This window comes from Delphinus delphis, chromosome 6, assembly GCF_949987515.2.
Source record: "Delphinus delphis chromosome 6, mDelDel1.2, whole genome shotgun sequence".
Taxonomy (NCBI): domain Eukaryota; kingdom Metazoa; phylum Chordata; class Mammalia; order Artiodactyla; family Delphinidae; genus Delphinus; species Delphinus delphis.
In genome coordinates this window covers 18,683,661-18,693,154 of record NC_082688.1, presented here as the reverse complement: position 1 = coordinate 18,693,154, position 9,494 = coordinate 18,683,661, and the positions used below count along the sequence as shown (strand labels likewise).

The 9,494-nt window shown below is 41.8% G+C and overlaps 1 long non-coding RNA gene across 2 annotated transcripts; it reads left to right on the top strand.

The window, feature by feature from the left end:
* The first annotated feature begins 1,255 nt into the window (after positions 1–1,255).
* On the top strand, positions 1,256–6,951 carry LOC132427121 (uncharacterized). 2 transcript variants are annotated; one of them, XR_009519808.1, is made up of 3 exons: positions 1,256–1,485; positions 1,962–2,149; positions 3,129–6,951. It is a non-coding gene; the product is annotated as an uncharacterized lncRNA (long non-coding RNA). The 2 variants fall into 2 exon arrangements; XR_009519809.1 differs by having other exon boundaries at positions 1,862–2,149.
* The last annotated feature ends 2,543 nt before the right edge of the window (positions 6,952–9,494 follow it).

Here is a 9,494-nt window from a genome sequence, read left to right as displayed (position 1 = left end):
TATATATGGGTCTTGATTTTTTATCCATTCAGCAAGCCTGTGTCTTTTGGTTGGAGCATTTAATCCATTCACGTTTAAGGTAATTATCAATATGTATGTTCCTATGACCATTTTCTTAATTGTTTTGGGTTTGTTTTTGTAGGTTCTTTTCTTGCTTGTGTTTCCCAGTTAGAGAAGTTCCTTTAGCAATTGTTGTAAAGGTGGTTTGGTGGTGCTGAATTCTCTTAGCTTTTGCTTATCTGTAAAGCTTTTGATTTCTCCATCGAACCTGAATGAGATCCTTGCCAGGTAGAGTAATCTTGGTTGTAGGTTCTTCCCTTTCATCACTCTAAGTATATCATGCCACTCCCTTTGACTTGTAGAGTTTCTGCTGAGAAATCAGCTGTTAACCTTATGGGCGTTCCCTTGTATGTTATTTGTTGTTTTTCCCTGCCTGCTTTCAATAATTTTTCTTTGCCTTTAATTTTTGCCAGTTTGATTACTATGTGTCTTGGCGTGTTTCTCCTTGGGTTTATCCTGTTTATCTCTGTGCGCCCTGGACTTGGGTGGCTATTTCCTTTCCCGTGTTAGGGAAGTTTTCGACTATAATCTCTTCAAATATTTTCTTGGGTCCTTTTTCTCTCTCTTCTCCTTCTGGGACCCCTATAATGTGAATGTTGTTGCGTTTAATGTTGTCCCAGAGGTCTCTTAGGTTTTCTTCATTTGTTTTCATTCTTTTTTCTTTATTCTGTTCCGCAGCAGTGAATTCCACCATTCTGTCTTCCAGGTCACTTATCCGTTCTTCTGCCTCAGTTATTCTGCTATTGATTCCTTCTAGTGTAGTTTTCATTTCAGTTATTGTATTGTTCATCTCTGTTTGTTTGTTCTTTAATTCTTCTAGGTCTTTGTTAAACATTTCTTGCATCTTCTCGATCTTTGCCTCCATTCTTTTTCCAAGGTTCTGGATCATCTTCACTATCATTCTTCTGAATTCTTTTTCTGGAAGGTTGCCTATGTCCACTTCATTTAGTTGTTTTTCTGGGGTTTTATCTTGTTCCTTCGTCTGGTACATAGTCCTCTGCCTTTCCGTGTTGTTTAGCTTTCTGTGAATGTGGTTTTTGTTCCACAGGCTGCAGGACTGTAGTTCTTCTTGCTTCTGCTGTCTGCCCTCTGGTGGATGAGGCTATCTAAGAGGCTTGTGCAAGTTTCCTGATGGGAGGGACTGGTGGTGGGTAGAGCTGACTGTTGCTGTCTTGAGCAGAGCTCAGTAAAACTTTAATCCACTTGACTGCTGATGGCTGGGGCTGGGTTCCCTCCCTGTTGGTTGTTTGGCTTGAGGCGATCCAACACTGGAGCCTAACGGGACTCTTTGGTGGGGCTAATGGTGGACTCTGGGAGGGCTCACACCAAGGAGTAGTTTCCAGAACTTCTGCTGCCAGTGTCCTTGTCTTCACAGTGAGCCACAGCCACCCCCCACCTCTTCAGGAGACCCTCCAACACTAGCAGGTAAGTCTGGTTCAGTCTCCCCTGGGGTCACTGCTCCTTCCCCTGGGTCCTGATGTGCACACTACTTTGTGTGTGCCCTCCAAGAGTGGAGTCTCTGTTTCCCCTAGTCCTGTCAGAGCCCTGCAATCAAATCCCACTAGCCTTCAAAGTCTGATTCTCTAGGAATTCCTCCTCTTGTTCCTGGACCCCCAGGTTGGGAAGCCTGACGTGGGGCTCAGAACCTTCACTCCCGTGGGTGGACTTCTGTGGTATAAGTGTTCTCCAGTTTGTGAGTCACCCACCCAGCAGTTATGGGATTTGATTTTCTGTGATTTCCATCTCATTGTGGCTTCTTCTTTGTCTTTGGATGTGGGTTATCTTTTTTGGTGATTTCCAGTGTCTTCCTGTCGATGACTGTTCAGCAGTGAGTTGTGATTCTGGTGTTCTCGCAAGAGGGAGTGAGAGCACGTCCTTCTACTCAGCCATCTTGTTTCCAGGAATCCTGTCATTGAAATTCTTGCAAGGAGTCTGGTCGGAGCTGGTGCTGGTCCCCGTGCATGACCTCAGTCCAGCCAGCGGCCAGCGAGAGAGAAACACACCGCGGTTCCCAGGGCGGCCTCTGCTGAACGTCTGCAGCCTTTCCCGGAATTGCTCCTCCTGCTCAGCCTAGTATACAAGGAATGAGGTGAGCGGGGCTGCAGGAGAGACTGTCCATACAAACAGCTTCTTTGTGTCTCTATTATCTGGGGTTTTGCTAATGCAAGCCTCCCGCCTGCAGGAAGGGAGTTCTGTAAACTGGCAGGTGGGACCCTGCTACGAAAGGATTTTATTCCATCTTTGGTTAGGTCCAAGGTTGCCGAGGGGCTTGGTAATACACCTGGCTTAATAATAGTGTTTTAAAATATGTCATCACTTCATTGTATGAGGCAGATATGATTGGCCTCACTTTACAGAGGAAAAGAGAGAAAGCTGGGGTCCAGAGATGCTTGCTTGTGAGTTCCTTGTGGATTTCAGACTAGAATCCAAGTCTCCTGACTCTTGGGCCAGTCCTCGTTCCAATATGGGATCTTAAACATGGCAATAAGAGATGTAAAAATTCTTCTTCGAGGCTTGGATAAAGGTTTCAGACATGGGTTTTCACCTAAGTGCAGAGTCGATTCTAGTCTGATATTTTAAAGGCTTTGAAATGATCCATAGTTTACGAGTCTCCTTTCCCTGTGTTCTAAGTAGTAGATAAACGTTTTGACCTTGCTTACCTCAAATACAAGATCAAAACAAAAGATTATGTGTGTTGATGCTTTGGGAGATGAGGAAATCCACACATATATAGGCAGAGAGGTTCAGTAATTAATCAAATCTTCAGAGCTCACAAGTTCACAGTATTGACCATTCACAACTTAGTCATAAACTCAGACATTTGAAAAGGCTCCTGAAAATGGGAATATACTTTTTCAAAAAGTTACAGCCCCCAAGCAATGTGCTTTACTGCCTAGAACAAGTCACAGTCTGTGGATTACCACAAGCAGCCCCAGTAAATATTTACAGATGGAATTTAATGAATGAAGGCACAAACCCTCTGGGTCTCCTGCTGGGGTTCATGAAATCTTATTAAACACACTTTTTAGCAAGCTTGGTTATTTGCTTTTTTTTTCATCCCGCAGCAGATTAACTATAAGCGAATTGGAAAAGAAAGAGGAGCTGTTGTGAACAGTGAAAATGTCAATAGAAGGCTTGACAGCTTGAGAATAGAAGAGGAAAAATAAAAGCAAAGCAAAGAAACTTAGCTCCTCTACAATATAGCACTGGGTTGCTGAACCAACAAAAAGCTAGCTAAGTTTAAGATCATCAGAGATGTGCACAGACTATTTTAGATTGACTTTCAGCTATAATAATTTGCTTTAAACTGTTTTTGCAAACCTCCTTTGAAGAGGGGGTTAAGCATCAGTAATCATTTATTAGAAAGGCCTCTTTTGGGCTTCCCTGGTGGCGCAGTGGTTGAGAGTCCGCCTGCCGATGCAGGGGATGAGGGTTCGTGCCCCGGTCCGGGAAGATCCCACATGCCGCGGAGCGGCTGGGCCCGTGAGCCATGGCCGCTGAGCCTGCGCCTCCGGAGCCTGTGCTCCGCAGAGGCCGCAACAGTGAGAGGCCCGCGTACCGCAAAAAAGAAAAGAAAAGAAAAGAAAGGCCTCTTTCTATGAGAAGATACAGATGAGTTTACTCTGAGCATTTAACTGGGCTTCCCTGAAGGGTATGTGTACCCTTCGTGACCTAAAAGACCCGTGAATATAATCTCTCTGGCATACTTTACACCTTATGGTTCTTTTGTATTCTAGATAGTCTGGGGAGTTTGAAGTCAGGGGTAATGCAAAAACAAACAAACAAACAAACAAAACCCTCCCCAAAACCCTCCTTTTCATCTTATCTCTGTAAGTCCATTATGGTGCAGCTGTCAGAAAGCGCTTATCCCAGAGATTTCCTTTATCACCAGCTCTTACAGTGAATGAAGTGGGTCGGCCATGATCTATTCTGGCTTCAAGATCTGGTCTTACATCTTTTTCCCCTTTTGTGACAAAATACAAAAAAACAAACTAGCAAACAAAAACAACAAAATAAAGGAACATACATTAACATACACACACACACACACACATATGACACACACACACACACACACACACACACGCGCATATATATGATAATGGTTGTTAGCAAGGAATGATGAGCAGATTGTCTGCAGAAAGCAAAAGACAGAAAAGGCTCTGTTTCCATGCTGAGCTTTCCTGATTCCTAAGTCCACAACCTGCATGAATTGTTCAGTCACTATCCACTTGGGATCAACGAAGAGGTAAATTCAATGTGCTGGCTCTAATCTTTCCCATGAATGAATGGATAAATGACACTCAAGTGGCTCACTGGGGGCCATAATAGATTTACTGTGCTAAGCCATAAGGGTTTCCTGGAGAGTAAAGCACAAGAAGCAACGGTTAATAATGTCAACAATGGACATAATGATGTAACAGTAATGTCAACAGAGGAAATAATAATGGCTACGATAGGTAAGAATTGCCTTTTGTTGGACATCTGGTGTTTCTCTGCAGTACTCTGAACACTTTACTTGGACTCTTGCAATTAATCCTCACAAGAACATGTTGAGAAAGAAGTCATTAACTGCACATTAGTGATCAGGAAACTGAGGTTCAAGGAAGTTAACTCAAAGCCCCAACTCACACAGCTAGTAAGTGACAGGGCTAGACTTGAACCCTAGCTTTACCTGTCTTCAAAATTCAGTCCTCCATCTCTCCCTCCTCCTCCCCCGTCTCTCTTCCTCCTCTGCCTTCTTCTCCATCTTCTTCTACTCTAACTCCATAGATAGCTAACTCTGTGGATATCCTCTTTGATCCATTACTTCCAATAGCTTTTTCAGGAGTAAAATGATTCCAATAGCAACATAAGTTTCTGAGCATCTACGTATTACAAGGCAACATGGCATAAAAACTCACAGTTTACAGAAATAATGGAGGAAAAGAGCACATATGTATTAAGTGCCTATGATGACTCAGGCCTTATAAATTTTATTATATTACCTCTTAATTTTCTCAACTATAATGTGTATTTTATCCCAATTTTACAAGCTAAGGGACTGAGGCCAAGAAATTTTAAAGAAGACGCTTATCTAGAATCATACATTCAGTAGAAACTCTGACTTGACTAAATATTCACCAATCCAGGCGAGGTGTCTGGCTGGACCGAGATATGTACAGCCACAATCAGCGCTCTGAACTTCCAGGACATCAGGGCTTGGAAAGCCCCTGTGCTTAGGTACCTGCCCAGACATTCTCGTACAGCATGTGGAGGGCACTTCGATGACAGCTATCAAATAGGTAAAGGAGCGCATTTGTTGACAAAACAGTTATATTTCTGTAAATAATAGGACAGGTGCTAAAAATACACTATATAGTGATGTTTCTTGTGTGTGCTTATAAAAATAACAGTGAAGAAGTAGTAGTGGAAAATAAAAACGTAAATATAATAAATAACATCATTAGTAAAATACTGTCATTGCCATATAATGGAACAAAATGCAGCTACTAAAATGGTGAATTACACTGACATTTATTGACATAAAAAGATGTCTAAGATACAGTCCAGTTAAAAAGCACTTCAAAAACGATGTATCAGATGATGAATAAATCCATATTTCTGAAATAGAGACCCCACTCCCACCCTCAACATACACACATCAGGGAACAAATGTATATAAACTCTGCAATTTTAATTGTGGTTGGCTTTAGACAGCGGAATAAAGGATTATCTTAATTTACTTCAAATTTTCCAGAATTTTCTTAATTTCATTTTGCAATAATAACTAGCATTTGTTGAGTGTTCTAACTTAATTACATTTTTTTCATTATCAAAATAATCCTACTTTATAGACATGCAATTTGAAGCTTAGAGAGGCTCATAATTTGCCTAAGGAGTGGCAGAGCTGAGATTTAAGTAGATTTTCTGCTTCTACAAACCTATGCTCCTCAGTATTATTCTACACTACAATAAATGTATAACAATTTTGATATAAAGATGCAATTTAATTATAACAATAAAGTAATTTAGAATTTTTGCTGTCCAGAAAATGGACGATTATCCCTGCCTTCTGCACAGCATATTAAATTGTGTTTCAACTGTTTCATCATTTTCGGGCTCAGCTGTTCTTTATTTTCAGATCCCTCCCTTTCTTCATTTCTAATTCATACTTAAAATAAATATTGTCTCATGTTTCCTTAACTCCTGAGAGAGATTGTTTCACAAGAACTATTTAGTCTCCAAGATGCCACGGAACCTTTAAGAAGAACATGTGGTTTTATGGTGGTGTGGTTGGTTATTCTTCGTAAAGGAATTCCTAGATTGCCAGGTGTCAAAACTCAAGGGGTTTAATCAGAAGTTACCCTCAAAGCCACAGCCTTCAAGTGCATTTGGTGCTTTATAAGATACAGAGCTGCTCCTCTCAGACCCCACAGCCCTGTGGGATGCCCTACTGTGGTACTTAATGGCTGATAAAAACCACTTGTCTTCTTGTTTAAATGTCTCATTAGACTGAAGTCTGGGTCTGACTTATTAGACTGCTGCATCCTCAGAACATAAACACTCACCTTCATAAGTCTGCTTGTTCACAGGGTCAGAATGCCCTCAGAACTCCCCCCAAGCCTCCTTAAATTTAGTTCCAAAATGTCAGTGATTGGTTTCTGCATTCTGTAGAGAAAGATGAAATCTATGGCTTAGCAGAGGCTCTTGGGTGAGCCTTTGTTGCCTTAGAGATGTCATTTCTCACTTCCTGTGCCAGGGAAAGTGTAGAACCAAAGTGGTAATATGAAAGGTTTCTGCTCAGCCTAGACTAAGTTTCTCAAACAAACGTTGTGCATTGTAAGCAGGGTATGTCTCTTGGGGATTATGATGTTAATTAATTTTATTTTTTCACTCTTTTGATGGGGTTATGAGACTGCAGGCTGAGGCCTTATGTTCATAAAAAGGCAACTTAAGAAGAGAACTGTTTTTCATGGCATCACAAGAGAGGGATTAAATCATCTGCTAGGGAGAAAGATGACCACAGGGGATGCCCTGTAAAGAGAAATGCTGTGCACTCGAGGAGAGAAACGTTTGGTACTCAGCTCTGGATTTCCTTTTTCTGCATTGTCATTCCCTTCAACCATCCTCAAGCTTTAGCAAAGTCTGATGAAGTTGAGCGCATCTCAGTTGGGCTTAAAGAGATAAAGTGAGATGGTTCTTTCCATACAAGGGTAGAAAGAGTGAACTGTAGCAGAGAGAAAAGGTGGCAGAATGGAGGAGAAGTTGAGGGTACTGACCTAGAGTGAGAGACATGGCCCAACTAAGATAAATTTGTGGAACATATAACCACTTCCTAAGGATTCTCAGAAACACTTGAGAAACAGTCAAGTCTTCCTGTGTACACCATTGGGGCCTGGATGATGTCATTTGGATATGAAAGAGAAAGCTGCCCTGAGAACGGAGAGCTTGGGGACACTTGGTTTATTCTTGGTTTAGGAAATTTAAGTTTCCCATAAGATGAAGAGAACAGGGAAGATGTTTGTCAAACATCTAATAACCACCAGTAACTGAATCTGTTATTATTCCCGAATCACTGTAGCTTTACAACAATGATTTGATTTTTTATTCCCAAACATATGATATAAGGTAAATGCTTCATACAGCTTAAATGTCTTTGAGAAAACATAGATTTTTTTTCTGAATCCGGATCTCCTGACAACTTCGTCAAAGCACAATGGAGCTCCAGCTTGGAAAAGTCAAAATCATGGTCAGAGAAAGGTCCTTGCAGGCCAGGCCCGGTTCTTGCACTGATTATAAAAATGACTAAACAATTTTCATACAATTCTAAGAACAAATCGCCAACATCCCGAGGAGACATTTCAACACATCATCAGCTTGGAAGCTAATACCGGCAATGTCAACTGGGAAAAAGTATTAGACTCATCTGATGGGCCAGCCATAGGCACACGTCTCTTAGGCTGATGTGGGTAAACCCAGGACCTGGAGGGTCAGGGGCAAATGAACAAGCCCACTCAGAATCTTCTTCCCCCTGAACATATGTGGTTACTGCTGTGCAAACTACCCCCCACATTCTGTCAAGAAGTTTTCTGTGACAAAGGCAAGGATCTGAATGGGAAAAGGAGGTAATTGATGGTCCATCTGATAGGATTTCCAGAGCAGAAGTTGAGGCCTCTGAGTACAGACTCTGTTTCCCTCTGTCACCCGCTTTTGATTGAGAGAGGGATTAAATCATCTGCTAGGGAGAAAGATGACCATAAGGGATGCCCTGTAAAGAGAAATGCTGTGCACCAGGGAAAGCCATTTGCTTTCCCGGCATGTCTGCAAAACATCATCATCTCTGGGTGCCCAGCTGTCGAGTATACTGCCCATGAGTATGTGATCTGAACTGGTGTCTCCAATGTCCTAAACAACTAAGGCAGAGCACGGATCAAAGTCTTTAGGAAAAGAGGCCAGACCAGGGCTGAGGGGAAGTTTTTCCAGGAGGGAAAGGTAATCATTTCTCAAGACTTAATCTGATTGAGCCAGTTAATATCATTTGTGTCTTGCATGATTTCTGTTGGTGGGACCAGGCCAACTTGACCTTTTGTTATGTTGTAGTGTTCACTTCTTCTAAATAAGACCATGACTATTCATATGACTGTTACGTATAAACTAAACAGAAGTGACTTTTAATGTGTATAATGACTAATCTCAGTTTTTAAGTAAAACACACGGAAAGATACATATTAAAGTTGAAACTTTAAACTCATTTGAACATTTGGAGTTTTGCTTTGCTTAAGAAGGACAGAAATGTTCATTTTTTATTGTTAGTACTCTCATTCGACACACAAACAAATGAAGATTAGATGAGCCAAGGGCTTGAAATGGGGCGAAGCTGGGAGCTTTACAGCTTTACCTGAGGTAGAGGCAGTGTTTTGCAGTGAGAAGGAGTATTGGTAGCAAGTAGTCAGACAGATTTGGCCAGTGGAGATACAGTGGAGATACAGTGGCCAGAAAAACATGTCTTTTGTCCTCAGCGTTGTCAGTCTCATTGTGGAGACCTCTTAGAAGCAGAAATTTATAGCAAAGTAATACGAGATGGTAAAAGCTGAAAGGGGAGAAGAATGAGGTGCTGGAGGCGCCTTATGAAGACCACCCTTTCCATCTGGGGGCAAAGTGATAGGCCAAGGAGCACGGACTACGACAACAGACTGTGAAGACAGGAAGAGCCTTGTATCAACCTTAAGTAGGTATTTAAGTGTGGCTGGGACACAGGGTACATGAGTGTAGGTGAGTTGTAGTATGGTTGCCATTGAGGGGTGAAGCTCAAGACAGAGTCAAGAGATTCTGGAAGGCCTTGGGCTCTAATGAATTTGGACTTTATTCTAGGGCAATGGAGGGCCATCAATGACGCAACGAGATTTATTTCTTTGTGCATTCGTTCATTAAATATTCACCATCTAATACTT